We start from the raw sequence: 14,735 nt of genomic DNA on the forward strand, positions 1-14,735 counted from the left end.
AACCGCTAGCCTTAGGAGAAAAAAAATATATATATATAGGATCGAGAAAAATATTGGTTAACATAATTAGAACAAAAAAATCTTAAAAAAAAAAAAGAAGATTTCAAACCATTACCATCTCTAAGCTTCTAGTTTAATATCAAACACGCTATTACCACTACAAGAAAGTTACCATATAATAGCTTTTCACCCCAGCCATTTAGAAAATATGCTATCAAAAATATAATTAAAAAAAAAACTGAAGCTAAATCTTTTATTGCATGCAACAGAAAATATGCACTTTTACTCACAATTTTCTCATTAATTACCTTATTTATTCTAATTAGCAAGTATAAAATTTTTTTTTGTTGTCGTTCAACATAAAAAGAATATGATTTTGCATAAATTGATCTTAATTGTACGTTTAATTGAGTAATGTGGTAAAATATTAGACATTTATGCTGAACCATGACATAAGCAAATCTAGAAACAAATGGAGATGACATGGAAATTTTAAATCAACATTAGCAGTCTAAATGGGTCATTGAATACCTAATTAGCAATATATTATGTGGACAACTTATTTCTTTTCAACCCTAAATGGGAAATAAAAAAGAATACCTAAAAAGGAGAGACACACTTTGGGAGAGGATTATCGTATTAGACAACAGTAATCTCTGATGCAGTGAACTGTTGTGAAATCAGAAAAGAAGAAGAAAATCCTAATCCAGCAGCGGTTGTCAGCAGAAGGAAAAGACGACCAAGAAGAATTGATTGGGGCAAAGAGGTAGACGTGAGAGCTCAAGGGAAGAGAACTTCCATTGAAAAACAGTAACAAAGCTAGATAACTCTCTATTTTCTTATAGTTTTTTCTTATTCTATCAATTTTATATGATTGAGATGTGGGTTTCTCTGTTTAATTCAATTTATATGGAAAGATGAACTTTTAGAGAGGAGACGAGAGAGTTTTATATAGTTTAAGTATGTTGAGAGTATGATTTTAGTTTATTAAAGAGTTGTTAATCATTTACCTGTGTGTGTTTAAATAGCTACTTTACATACATAGTTGTTCTCTTAGTTGGGAGAAGAGAGTGAGCAATTAAATCTCTTTAATACCCTAGTTCCATTGCAAGGAGACTTGAAGGTAATAAAAGGGCTAAAAATAATTTCTCCTAAGCTTTGTTAATAGAAATTAAAAAACGATCATGGGAGTAATCACTATGCATGACCCTCGAAAGTGGGTTTGGGAGTGTATTAAAAGGAACTCAAATCTACCACAAAACTCAACAACTTATCTATTTAATCTCTCTTAGTCGAACCTTCCTCATTTTAGTTGATTTTCTCATCATTTTTTGTTTTTCGACGGCAGTGACACTTTGCATTAGTTTTGTTTAATTAGTTAAAATCGATCGACACTCTTTTGAATGTTACCCAAAACTCACCTAATTTCCAGAGATAGAATTAACCAAAAAGATAGATTCTCTATGAAATCGATAATTTACTTATTACTTGCTACTTGTGTTAGTGTATACTTGCACTTATTCTTGTGTTTTTGATATCATTTTATTTTATACATCCACAAGCGATCAAGTTTTTGGCGCCGTTACCGGGGAACCTAATTTGGTTATTTTACTTGTAGATTTTTGTGAGTTAGAGCCAAAAAGAGCTATAGTAAGCTGAATTTTCTATAGGTGAATTCGCCGCTGTAAAATTCTATTTACTGCTACAAAAATTTTTGCTGCTGAACTTACTACGGCAGAATTTGGTGCATGAACCCACCTATGGATTTGGAAATTATTTTGGATCCTGAAATAGAGAGAACATTTAGACGAAGGTTGAGAGAAAAAGAAAATGACAAGAACATAATATACAACAAATGGAACTTGGAGCCCAACTGAACCGGGAGTGAAAAAATCCAGCGATGATGGCTAATCAAGAGATATTACTGCTAATGCCATTTGTTTAGCAGATGATAGAGAAAGAGCAATCCAAGCGTATGCACACCTAGCTGTGGAAGATCCTCTTTTGAGTTAAAGCCCGCGATGTTTCAAATGTTGCAAACTATTGAGAAATTTCATGGACTAACGTCGCAAGATCCTCCCCTATATCTAAAGTCATTTTTGGGAGTTAATGACTCATTTCGATTTCAAGGAGTGGATAAAAATGTGATTAGATTGAGCTTATTCTCTTATTCTTTAATGGATAGTGCTAAATCATGGTTGAATACCGTAGCACGAGGAACAATTGATTCTTAGAATAGTCTAGGAGAGAAATTATTTATGGTTTAAAAATAAGATGGTAGCTTTTCAACAATTTGAAGATGAGACAAAGAAGATGCTTAGGAAGTGTCCTCACCATGGACTACCTAATCAACTCGAACATATCTTACTGAGAAGATTGATGGAAGAACAAATTTTAGTTTGATTAATGCCTCCAAACTTCAAATTCAAGTGACTGAGGTGGAAGAATTATGAAGGCGTTCATTCTTCTCCTTATTTCTTGGAGAGGCAGTCGAGCTCGTTTCTCTTATGGAAAAGGCTTTCCCGGAGTTGGAGCTCACAAAAGAAGACTGTCTCGAAATGAGTTGGATTGAATCAATGGCCTTTTCAGCAAGTGTGTTTGTTTCTGCTGAAAGCTTGGAACTATTGCTCGATAGAACCACCCAACTCAGAAATGGCAGGTACAAGATCAAATCTGATTATGCCACTGAACCCATCTTAGAAACCGCCCTCAATGGAATATTGGAAAGGTTCAAAATTGAAGAACTAGAAACATTGCAGCTCATACTGATCCCTTTTGGAGGTAAAATGAATGAGATTTCTGAAACAGATACCCCCAACCGACATCGAGCTAGCCATCCCATACATATCAGCTACTACACTACATGGCACCGACTTGATGCTGATTCGAGACACTTGGAATGGACCCAGGAGCTCCATGATTACATGACTCCTTGCTGCATACATTAACAATAAAGACCTTGACATTGGAAGAAACAACGAGGATGGGATCCCGACTAGCTATGAAGAAGCAAGCATTTGGGGGCATCAATATTTTGGGATTAATTTTGAAAGGTTAGTGGAAGTGAAAACGAAGGCTAATCCTTTTAACTTCTTCCGGCATTTTAACTTCTTCCGCCATGAGCAGAGCATACCACCGGTACCACCGATAGGAGGAATCCAAGCAAAGATGGCTTCATGCCTGGATGTGTCTTACGAGACCATGCCTAGTGCATTGCAATATCTCTAGCAAAAGATTACTGCAAGTTTATGGTGGAGTTGTAACCACCCTAGATTTCATCTACTTAAAATCACTACTATCATTTTAGTCTAACATGCAGAATATAACACTAAAAATATCATCAATAAAATTATAAATTTCTAACGTAAAAATAACTTCGTTATTGAAAATACTGTCATGGTTTTACGTGTTCAAAACATAATTCAGACATGAAATTAATAATAGTAATGAAAATTAATTTGAAATATGAAATGCATAACAACTTATTCTAACCTAAGTCTAGGAAATTAAATATGGCTACTAGCCTATGCACGTGTTATGGTCTTTAATTGCAATGTTGATATGAACCATGACCAAGAAATTTTTATACCTCAAGGTTCAATTACAAGAATGAGAGCTAAGAAGCTACATCAAACTTTGTACACTTATATTCAAGCTATGGTGAGCTCATCAAAGGAGATTCTAGAAGACGTTAGAGACCTCCTTTATATATTGTGCAAAGTTGAGCTTCAAGAAACAAATGCATTAAATGCACTTTAAATTGTATTTAATGAACTCAACTAAATTTATGAAATTAGTTCAAGAAGGACTAATAAGCACATTTCATTCATTGCATTATTTAATTATAATTTAAATATTTATTTTTTATATTTAAACTAGTTTTTAATATAGGAGTTAAAGTTATATTGTAACCCATATAAGTTACCATTCCATCGTTAACTAGTCATTTTAATATGGAGGTTATAGATATTTCTCATTAACCAATTTAATTGGAGAGTTATGTTTATGGATATTTCTCATTTACTAGCTAATTTAATTTGGGAGTTGGGAGTTATGTATCACATAGGTTAAGATTTTAAGGCTATCTAAAGTTCTTTATATATATGTTAAGATTTTAAGGCTATCTAAAGTTCTTTTCTTTAATGAGTGACATCACATTTTGGAATTAAAAAGAATAAAATTTCTATTTTTTTAGCTTTGTAGCTAAGAATCACATTTTAGAATTAAAAATAATAGAATTTCTATTTTTTTTAGCTTTGTTGAGAGGTAAGATTTTTTTTTGTCGGTTGGATCGATATGACAACCTTAGAGGGGTGAATAGGGTTTCAACAATGTAATTATTAATTTTTTTTCTAATAATAATAAAACTTATACATGCAATAAAACTTAAAATTTAGAATTTAAATAGAAAAAGGGTTTCGAAAATATAACACAATTACAGTGGTTCAGTCAAACTCGACCTATTCCACCCACTCCCCAAGCAACTTTGAGAATTTGAATAAAACTTTCTGACTCTTTCCTCGGATCAGAGCCCAACTGCTACATCACCCACTCCCCAAGCATCTCTTGGGGATTTGAATAAAACTTTCTGACTCTTTCCTTGGATCAGAGCCCAACCGCTACACCGCTCTTTTTGCGAGTGCAAGAGCAAACTCAATCCTTTCCACGGCTTAGGATCAAATCGGTACACCGCTCTTTTTACGAGTTCAAGAGCAAACTTAATCCTTTCCACGGCTCAAGAATCAAACCAGTACAATTGTCTGAAATCTTATAGAAACACACCGGTTAACACTCTAGAGTAATATACATCTCTCTCATGAATATGATAAAAAAAGAAATAGAATTGGAAGCTTTGGAGAGAAACACACCACAACACTCTGAAGTAATATACATCTCTGTTAGGAATAAGATAAAAAAAGAAATAGAATTGAAAGTTTTGGAGAGAGCAATAATGGAGGCTTTTAAAAAAAAAATTAGATCGAGGAAACAAATGTTCTATGGGAAGTAATATACATCTCTCTTAGGAATAAGATAAAAAAAGAAATAGGATTGGAAGCGGGAAGTAATATACATCTCTCTTAAGAATAAGATAAAAAAAGAAATAGAATTGGAAGCGGGAAGTAATATACATCTCTCTTAAGAATAAGATAAAAAAAGAAATAGAATTGGAAGATTTGTAGAGAGCAACAATGGAGGCTTTTAAAAAAAAATAGATCCAGAAAACAAATGTTCTATGTGTTAGTTGTGAAAAATATGAAGAGGTGTTTTAATAGTCATTAAGTTGTAAAAATAGAAATGGATACTCACCATTAAAACGTAAACGGAGAGGCCAGATCATGAAAAATAATATTTATTTATTTTTAAATTTATTGTAAAAAATTATAGACCACATATTTCATTTAAATTTAAATATATATATATTATTTTAAATAAATATTAAAAATATTTTATATTCATTTTTATTATATATATAAGACATTGAAATATAATAATATAATAAAAAAAATGTTAATTAAAACAGTGTCGTTAACCTAAAATTAATTGAAAAGTTTTATAAATCTAATCGAAATGATTTTGTAATTCAAATAATTTTCTTTTTTCTAAATGTAAATGAAATCATTATAATTTCTTTTCATTTAAAATAACACTCATTTTTATAAATGTAAATTATAATTTTTTTCCCTTCAAAAGTAACTAATTTTTCGTAAATGTAAATGAAATCATGATTTCTTTCTATTTAAAAGTAAGTGAAAACTTTTATTAAATGTAATTAAAATGATTTTATAATTTAAATACTCCTCTTTTTAATTTAAAAGTAATGGAAAATTTTTATAAATGTAATTGAAAACTCCACCATTTGTTACTCTACCAAATTTATAATGTCATATTTCGATTGGTCTATGATGTTAATTTTGTTGGGTCCATGATGTCAATTTTGTCACCGCATCATCAATTTTGTCACCATATCATCACGTTTGGTATCTTATTTTGAATTTGATTGGTCCATGATGCCAATTTTGCCACCATATCATCACGTCGAGTATTTTTTTTACTGGAAGTTCTTCGTTTTATCTCTAATTTGAGTGAACCAAAAAAGACGTTGAAATCGTTATTTCCAACCTTACACTTTAGACAAAAATACTTAGAATTGTTAATAATTGAAGGTAAGTTTGTTATCATCAAAACATCAATTAATTAATTAATTAAAATTAATTAATTTGAGATTAGGGCGAAAAAGCCAACAATTTCCCATTTTTTGATGATGACAATCCATTTCAAAAAAAATAATATGAAAACGATAAAACTTAAAACAATGCATATGTCCAAATAATAATATTGATACCAATATCGATACATCATCATAGGCATTCTAATATATCATTAGAACTTTGAAATTCACTCACATCCATATTCTCCCCTTATATTAATGCTTTAATGTATTATGAAACATCACACTAACGAAGTAATTCATTAATTATAAAATAACAACAAAGAGATTCATTAATTATAAAATAACAAACTTGAGCATATTTTTTCCTAATTTTCTCCCCCTTTGTAATCATAAAAAAGAACAATAAAACAATAATAAAAGAATGACATGCTCCCATAAGAACATGCTTATAATTAAGGTTATAAAATTCAAGATATATCACACCGAGTAATACCAAACTCAAATTCAAGATATATTACTCCAAATAATACCAAGCTCAAGCTTATTTTTGCAAAATATTTCTTCATTTAACAGCTTGGTAAAAATATCTGCTAATTGATTATTAGAGTTTACAAAATAAAAAATAATATGTCCATTTTGCACATGCTCTCTAATAGAATGATGTCTAATGTCAATATGTTTAGTTCTAGAATGATGACCAGGATTTTTGGTTAAATTAATAGAACTGGTGTTATCACAAAAGATAGGCACACTATCAAATTTTAATCCAAAATCACAAAGAGTTTGTTTCATCTAAAGAATCTGAGCACAACAACTGCAATCGCAATATATTCCGCTTCCGTAGTAGATAAGGCAACCGAATTTTGCTTTTTACTAAACCAAGAAACTAATGAACTACCAAGAAATTGACAAGTTCCACTAGTACATATACGATCAAGTAAACTTCCAGTAAAATCCGCATAAGAATATCCTACCAATTTAAACTCAACATTTCTAGGATACCACAATCCTAAATTAATAGTCTCAAGAAAATATTTAAATATTCTTTTAACAGCATGTAGATAAGATTCTTTAGGACAAGATTGAAACATAGCACAAAAACATACCCTAAACATAATATCAGGTTTACTAGCAGTCAAGTAAATAAAGATCCAATCATACCTCGATAAGATTTTATATCTACACATTTACCTTTTTCATCCTTATCAAGCTTGGTAGATGTGTTCATTGGAGTTTTTGCAATCTTACCTTCCTTGAACTTGAACCTTTTGAGTAAATCCTTGATGTACTTCTCTTTATTTTATTAAGGAAGATACTATCTTTCAGTTGTTTGATTTGAAGTCCAAGAAAGAAACTGAGCTCTTCCATCATATTCATCTCAAACTCTTTATGCATTCCTTTAAAAAATTCTTCACATAAATAAGGATTAGTAGAACCAAATATAATATCATCCACATATATTTGCACTAATAACATATATTTTTCTTTAATTTTAATAAATAGAGTAGTGTCGAACTTACCCATTTTGAAATCATTCTCAATAAGAAAATTAACAAGTCTATAAGCTCTTGGAGCTTGTTTTAAGCCATAAAGAGCCTTTTTCAACTTGTAGACATTGTGTAAAATCAAAATTTTCCAATCCAGAAGGTTGTTTCAGATAAACTTCCTCCATAATATAACCATTTAAGAATGCACTTTTCACCTTTGATATAATATAAAATTTTTGTAAGAAGCAAGTAACATTCTAATAGCTTCTAATCTAGCAACGGGAGCAAAAGTTTCTTCATAGCCTATACTTTCCTTGTGACAATAACCTTGAGCTACAAGTCTAGCTTTATTTCTAATGATATTCCCACCCCCTAACAATAACCTTGAGCTACAAGTCTAGCTTTATTTCGAATGATATTCCCATTTTCATCAATTTTATTTCTAAGAACCCATTTGGTTCTAATACTGGAAATATTAAAGGGTATAGGGACTAATTCCCAAACTTTATTCTTTTCAAATTGATTTAGTTCTTCTTACCTGCTAAAATCCAAAACTCATCATTTTCGGCATCTTTAAGACTTTTTGGTTCAATTTGAAAAACAAAAGAAAGATTATTAAATAAATTAATAGAGGAACGAGTTTTTACCTTGTTCGGGATCACCAATAATCAAGTCCTTGGGATGAGATGAGGCATACCTCCATACTTCTGGCACTGATGAAGAACTTTCTTCCTTCTTTTCATTTAAGCTCACTTTTCTTTACTTGAAAGAGTTTCCTTTCCTTTTCATTGACAGGTAAATCTCCAAAATTTCTTTCTAAATCATCCCTACAAATAGACTCATTAGAAATATCATTGCAAAATTAATCAAATACCACATGCATAGATTCTTCTATAACTAAAGTTCTCTTATTAAAAACTCTATAAGCTTTACTAATAGATGAATAACCAAGAAAAATACCAATATCCGTCTTAGAATCAAATTTTCCCAGCTTTTCTTTGTGGTTCAAAATAAAATATGTGCAACCAAAAAGTTTGAAATACCCAATATTTAGAATTTTATTATGCCAAATTTCATAAGGAGTTTTATCTAAACAGGTCTAATTAAAACTTTATTTGAAACATAACACGCTGTATTAAGAGCTTCCGCCCAAAAATATTTAGGTAAATCATATTCATTTAACATTGATCTAAAAAAATTTTGTAAAGTACGAATTTTCTTTTTCTTTCAACCACATCGTTTTGTTGAAGAGTCCTGGGAGAGAAGTCATGATCAAAACCATTATCTTCCCAAAAAAAATTTCAAACTATACCTGTCTAATTCTCCTCCATGGTCACTCCTAATTTTAGTAATTAAACAAAAAAAAAAAAATCATTTTGAACTCTTTTTACAAAGCTACCAAATCTTTTCAAAACATCATTTTTATGTTTTATCATCAAAACCCAAGTAAATCTCCAAAAATCATCAACTAAGAGTACATTTTCAAAAAGTGTACCAAGTCATTGCCTATAGTACCCTTACCAATTATTTTACCCTTCTTGTTGTCGCCAACAGTTATCAAGCCACCATCCTTCTTGGAAAGACTCACAAACTTGGATTGGTTTCCCTTCATGTGTCTTGAGCAACCACTGTCCAAATACCACTTATTTTTCTTGGAGGCTTTCAAATAAACCTATAAACAAAGATTCAAAATTGACCTTTTGGTACCCATACTTGTTTGGTCCTAACAAGTTAGTTTTCACAAATTTAAGAATCATGTTTGCATTCATATTAAAAAACTTACCACACGAGAAAGAAACAGAATCATGCATGAATTTATTTCTTGGACTAAGTTTATGTATTCTATTTTCAATAGAAAAATTATTTCTTAACATATTGTTAAATTTTACATTTTGAGAAAATTTTCTTCCCGAAGGAATGTTTAGAGAATTTTTCAATTTAAAGCAATTAGGTCTAATATGACCTTTAACACCACAATAATGACATATAAGCACAAATCTAGATTTATCTGAGATACAAATTTGCATGTGTTAGGCTTAGACATAATGAGGATGCTTTAACAAATATTGTTTTAGAACTGGGAGGTGTAGAACATTCATCAATATAGCCTAATCCTCTTTTATCACCATAAGGCTTACCTGCTTCAATTATTTTATCTAACTTTTGAGCACCTATAGTTAACTTTAGAATAGATTCTTCAGCATTACCAAGTTCTTGCATAGTATTTGATTCGTTTACTTTGAGTAATTTAATTAACTTATCTTTTTCACAACAATCATGCTTAAGAAATTTAATTTTATCAATTAATGTAGTTTTCTTATCACAATCAAATACATGCTTTTCACATTATATCAAATTTTATAAACATTATGATTATTCTCTTTTAAGCAAGAAATTTCATTTAGTAAAGACTTATTTTCAATATTTGAAGCCATATTTTTTTTTTTTTTTTTTTTTTTTTTTTTTTTTTGAATATAACATACTTTGAACCAAGTTTTTATTAATCAAGTTGCATCTCCTCAAAAACGTTAAATAATTTATCGTAAGAAGGAGATTCAAGAATTACCTCATTTTCTTCATCATCTTTGTCACTATGAGCCATGAAACAAAAATTTGCGGCTTCTCCATTACTTCACTTTCATCACTATCATCCCAAGTAGCCTTCATTGCTTTCTTCCTAGATTTCTTAGATAATTTGAGGAGAGGACAATCTGGTCTTATATGACCCGACTTTTTACATTCATAACATATTATCTCATCATGTTTGCTCTTCTCACCTTTTTGGTTGGTGAAATATTTTCTAAATTGTTTCTTTCTTTTGATGAATTTTTTATATTTACATGTGAAGTAGGCAACATCATCTTCATCAAGGGCATCCTCATCATCGGAGTCAACTTCCAATGTGATGGACTTTAGGGCTATACTTTTCTTCTTTTTGGATTCCTCTTCTATGCACTCCTCCTCTTCCATGCGCTCCTCCATGGTAATCTCATGCGTCACGAGAGAACCAACAAGTTCATCCAAAGGAAGTTTGTGAGATCCTTTGCTTCTTTAATTGGAGTCACTTTTGCTTCCCAACTTTTAGGTAGAGACCTAAGAATTTTCCTGACATTTTTGGAAGTAGAATATACGATTTTTCAAAGCATTTAGAATATTCGTAAATCTAGTGAACATATCACCTATAGATTCATTTGCATCCATTTTAAATAGTTCTTAATTATGAACTAACATGCTGATCTTTGTTTCTTTAACTTGATTTGTTCCCTCATGAGTTACTTAAAGAGTTTTCCAAATTTCATAGGCGGAAGAACACATGGATACTCTATTAAATTCATCATTACTTAGGACACAATAGAGACAGTTTATAGCACTAGCATTAAAAAAACATTTGTTTCATATCATGCTCATCAAATTCATCCTTCATTTTAAGCTCCTCAATATTATTAACCGTTTTTATTGGAATATAAGAGCCTTTACTATTTAACCATAATTGATAATCAATCGATTGCAAATAAATTTTCAAATTTTCATTCTAGCTTTCCAATACGTATAGAAGTTGATTGTCCTTCACAAAAACTGTTTTTAATACATAGATTCGCCATAATCTCTAAAAATAAAGTTTAAAAAAATCAATAAAAGCAACCCGCTCTGATACTAATTGTTGGATCGATATGACAACCCTAGAGGGGTGAATAGGGTTTCAACAATATAATTATTAGTTTTTTTTTTCTAATAAAAATAAAACTTATCCATAGAATAGGGTTTCAACAATATAATTATTAGTTTTTTTTTCTAATAAAAATAAAACTTATCCATGCAATAAAACTTAAAATTTAGAATTTAAATAGGAAAAGGGTTAGAAAATATAACACTGTAGTTTTATAGTGGTTCAGTCAAACTCGACCTATTCCACCCACTCCCCAAGCACCTCTTGGAAATTTGAATAAAACTTTCTGACTCTTTCTTCGGATCAGAGCCCAACCGTTACACCGCTCTTTTTACGAGTGCAAGAGCAAACTCAATCCTTTTCACGGCTCAGGATCAAATCAGTATACCGCTCTTTTTACGAGTTCAAGAGCAAACTCAATCTTTTCCATGGCTCAGGATCAAACCAGTACAATTGTCTGAAATCTTATAGAAACACACCACAACACTCTGAAGTAATAGACATATCTCTCAGGAATAAGATAAAAAACGAAATAGAATTGGAAGCACGAATAAGATAAAAAAAAGAAATAGAATTGAAAAGCTTTAGAGAGAGCAACCATGAAGGCTTTTAAAAAAAATTTAAACGTAGACCACAAAAAATAATATTTATTTATTTTTAAATTTATGGTAAAAAATTATAGACCACATATTTCATTTAAATTTCAATATATATATATATATATATATATTATTTTAAATAAATATTAAAAATATTTTAAATTCATTTTTATTATATATATAACATATTGAAATATAATAATATAATAAAAAATATTAATGAAAACAACTTCGGTAACATTTTAAAGTAATTGAAAAGTTTTATAAATCTAATCAAAATCATTTTTAAATCTAATTGGAATGATTTTGTAATTCAAATAATTTTATTTTTCAAAACTAGTTTTCATAAATGTTCTTTGTGTTATTGTGAAAAATATGAAGAGGTGATGAGATTAAATAACGATCAAAGTTGTAAAAATAGGAATGGATATTGAACACTAACATCTAAACCAAAACGTGGACAACAAAAAATAATATTTATTTATTTTTAAATTTATGGTAAAAAATTATAGACCACATATTTCATTTAAATATATATATATCTATATATATATATATATATATATATATATATATATTATTTTAAATAAATATTCAAAATATTTTAAATTCATTTTTATTATATATATAACATATTGAAATTTAATAATATAATAAAAAAAATATTAATGAAAACAACTGGGTAACATTTTAAAGTAATTGAAAAGTTTTATAAATCTAATCAAAACTATTTTATAAATCTAATTGAAATGATTTTGTAATTCAAATAATTTTATTTTTCGAAACTCGTTTTCATAAAGGTAAATGAAATCATTATAATTTCTTTTCATTTAAAAGTAATTCCTTATTTTCATAAATGTAAATGAAATCATTATAATTTCTTTCCATTTCAGAGTAACTCAAAACTTTTATAAATGTAATTGAAATGATTTTATAATTCAAATACTTTAATTTAAAAAGTAATGGAAACTTTTATAAATGTAATTGAAAACTGCACCATTTGTTATTCTACCAAATTTATAAATGTTATATTTCGATTGGTCTATAATGTTAATTTTGTCGGTGGTTCATGATGTCAATTTTGTCCCACATCATCAATTTTGTCACCATATCATCACGTTAGTACCATGTAGGAATAATAAGACCTAGTCTTTCTTTTGTTGTCCTGCATTTCATTACATTAAAAAATGAGTATAAAAATAGTCAATCAACATAGATCACTATCTATCGCATACCCCTATTATTCCTTTCTCATTTGATCTAATCTTTACTGTCTCCCGATTGTTTCATAGAGACAATCGGGAGATGGGATGACCTATTACATGCTAGAGCTTATCGAAAAGAAAGAAGTTCCTTTTTTTAAGATTCAAATAAAAAAAAGCCAATTATCCATTCAATATAATAGTGATTGAATGCTCGAGCACTCAGATACTTTCATGAGTCCATATATAAAGTATTTTCCTCCTTTCCGTAACTCAAAATGAAATTCGATTCCCTAATTCAAGACCCAATCAGTAGACACCACATTCGGAGTCGAAGGGTTATCATATCAAGATTTAACGATTATTTTTCATTACTCTACTAACTACTAAATTCTTGAAACGAAACCTAGACGCAAGGATGTATAGCATTTTACAGAACCCCAACGATGCTTAGAATCAAGCAAATATAAAGAGGCTTGCTTTTTTTTTTCTTCTCCTGGAAAAAAAATGATAAAGTTATATCAGCAAAATAGCAGAAAGTATTTCCATTCTTTTGTTTGTTGATGAGGCGACACCCGGATTTGAACTGGGGAAAAAGGGATTTGCAGTCCCCCGCCTTACCGCTCGGCCATGCCGCCAAAACGATACAAAATATTGGATTGGCTCTATCTCTTCGATTGATAGTATCTTACAACACACAATATCTAAAACTAAAAACCGAAAAACTTTACTTTCTTTTTCTATTGAAAAAAAATGTGGATTTTCAGTCACAAAAGCAAAAATTAAGGAGACAAATGGGAACCGTTAACTTTAACTATTGACTGTGAATTCATAAATGATTCTTGGATTAAAATTGAAAATTAGGTTTCCCTAATGATATAAGAAAACAATCCAAAAATTGATACCTTACCTAAATAAATAAAAATTGATACATAACTAATCATTACTAATCCATCCGTATTGATTCGTTTCCATAACCATAAAAAAATCCTTCTTAATGAAAATTATAATAGCGATTATTAGTATATGTAAACCCCAGAACATAAATGATTACAATTATCTAAATCTAATTGGGTATCTTATCTATATAAGATGTTTATAGGAAATGTTCAGAATTCCATTTTTACAATTTTTTTTTTTTCATTATCATTAAATAGAAAATTGGATAGAGTACGTGTCCCCCATAGAACTGTAATAAAGGAGGAGATATATATAACTATATATATATCTGCACATGTTTATTATATTAATAAATACAAGTCTTCATACATACTTCAATCGGATTCTACGAATTCTACTAAAAAAAATATAGGTATAGGTAAAATATCTCTCTTCTATGCGAATTTTTTTTTAACAGTGGAATCTACGAAAAAGTTACATGTTGTTAAAAAAATACAAAAAAAATTGTATATTGTTTCTGCAGATCAAATCCCGAATCTATTTATAGTACCCAATCGGATTGGAATATCATAATAATGGTAGAAATGGACTCACTTTTGTTTTGATATAGATATTCTATACAAAACTCCATAAGTCTAAATAGAATTTACCAATTCCTTTGTATTTCATTTGTAGTTGTTGCAAATTCCAATTTAAGTATCAAAGGCT

At 29.5% G+C, this 14,735-nt stretch overlaps 1 long non-coding RNA gene and 1 other non-coding gene across 2 annotated transcripts in view; both read right to left on the reverse strand.

Moving 5' to 3' along the window:
• Nucleotides 1-14,735, reverse strand: part of LOC111469353 — a 78,494-nt gene that overhangs the window by 57,243 nt on the left and 6,516 nt on the right. The gene's annotated exons all lie outside the window — the stretch shown is intronic.
• TRNAC-GCA lies at nt 13,694-13,765 on the reverse strand. The gene has a single exon. It is a non-coding gene; the product is annotated as a tRNA-Cys (tRNA).

This window comes from Cucurbita maxima, unplaced genomic scaffold (assembly GCF_002738345.1).
Source record: "Cucurbita maxima cultivar Rimu unplaced genomic scaffold, Cmax_1.0 Cma_Scf00039, whole genome shotgun sequence".
Taxonomy (NCBI): Eukaryota; Viridiplantae; Streptophyta; class Magnoliopsida; order Cucurbitales; family Cucurbitaceae; genus Cucurbita; species Cucurbita maxima.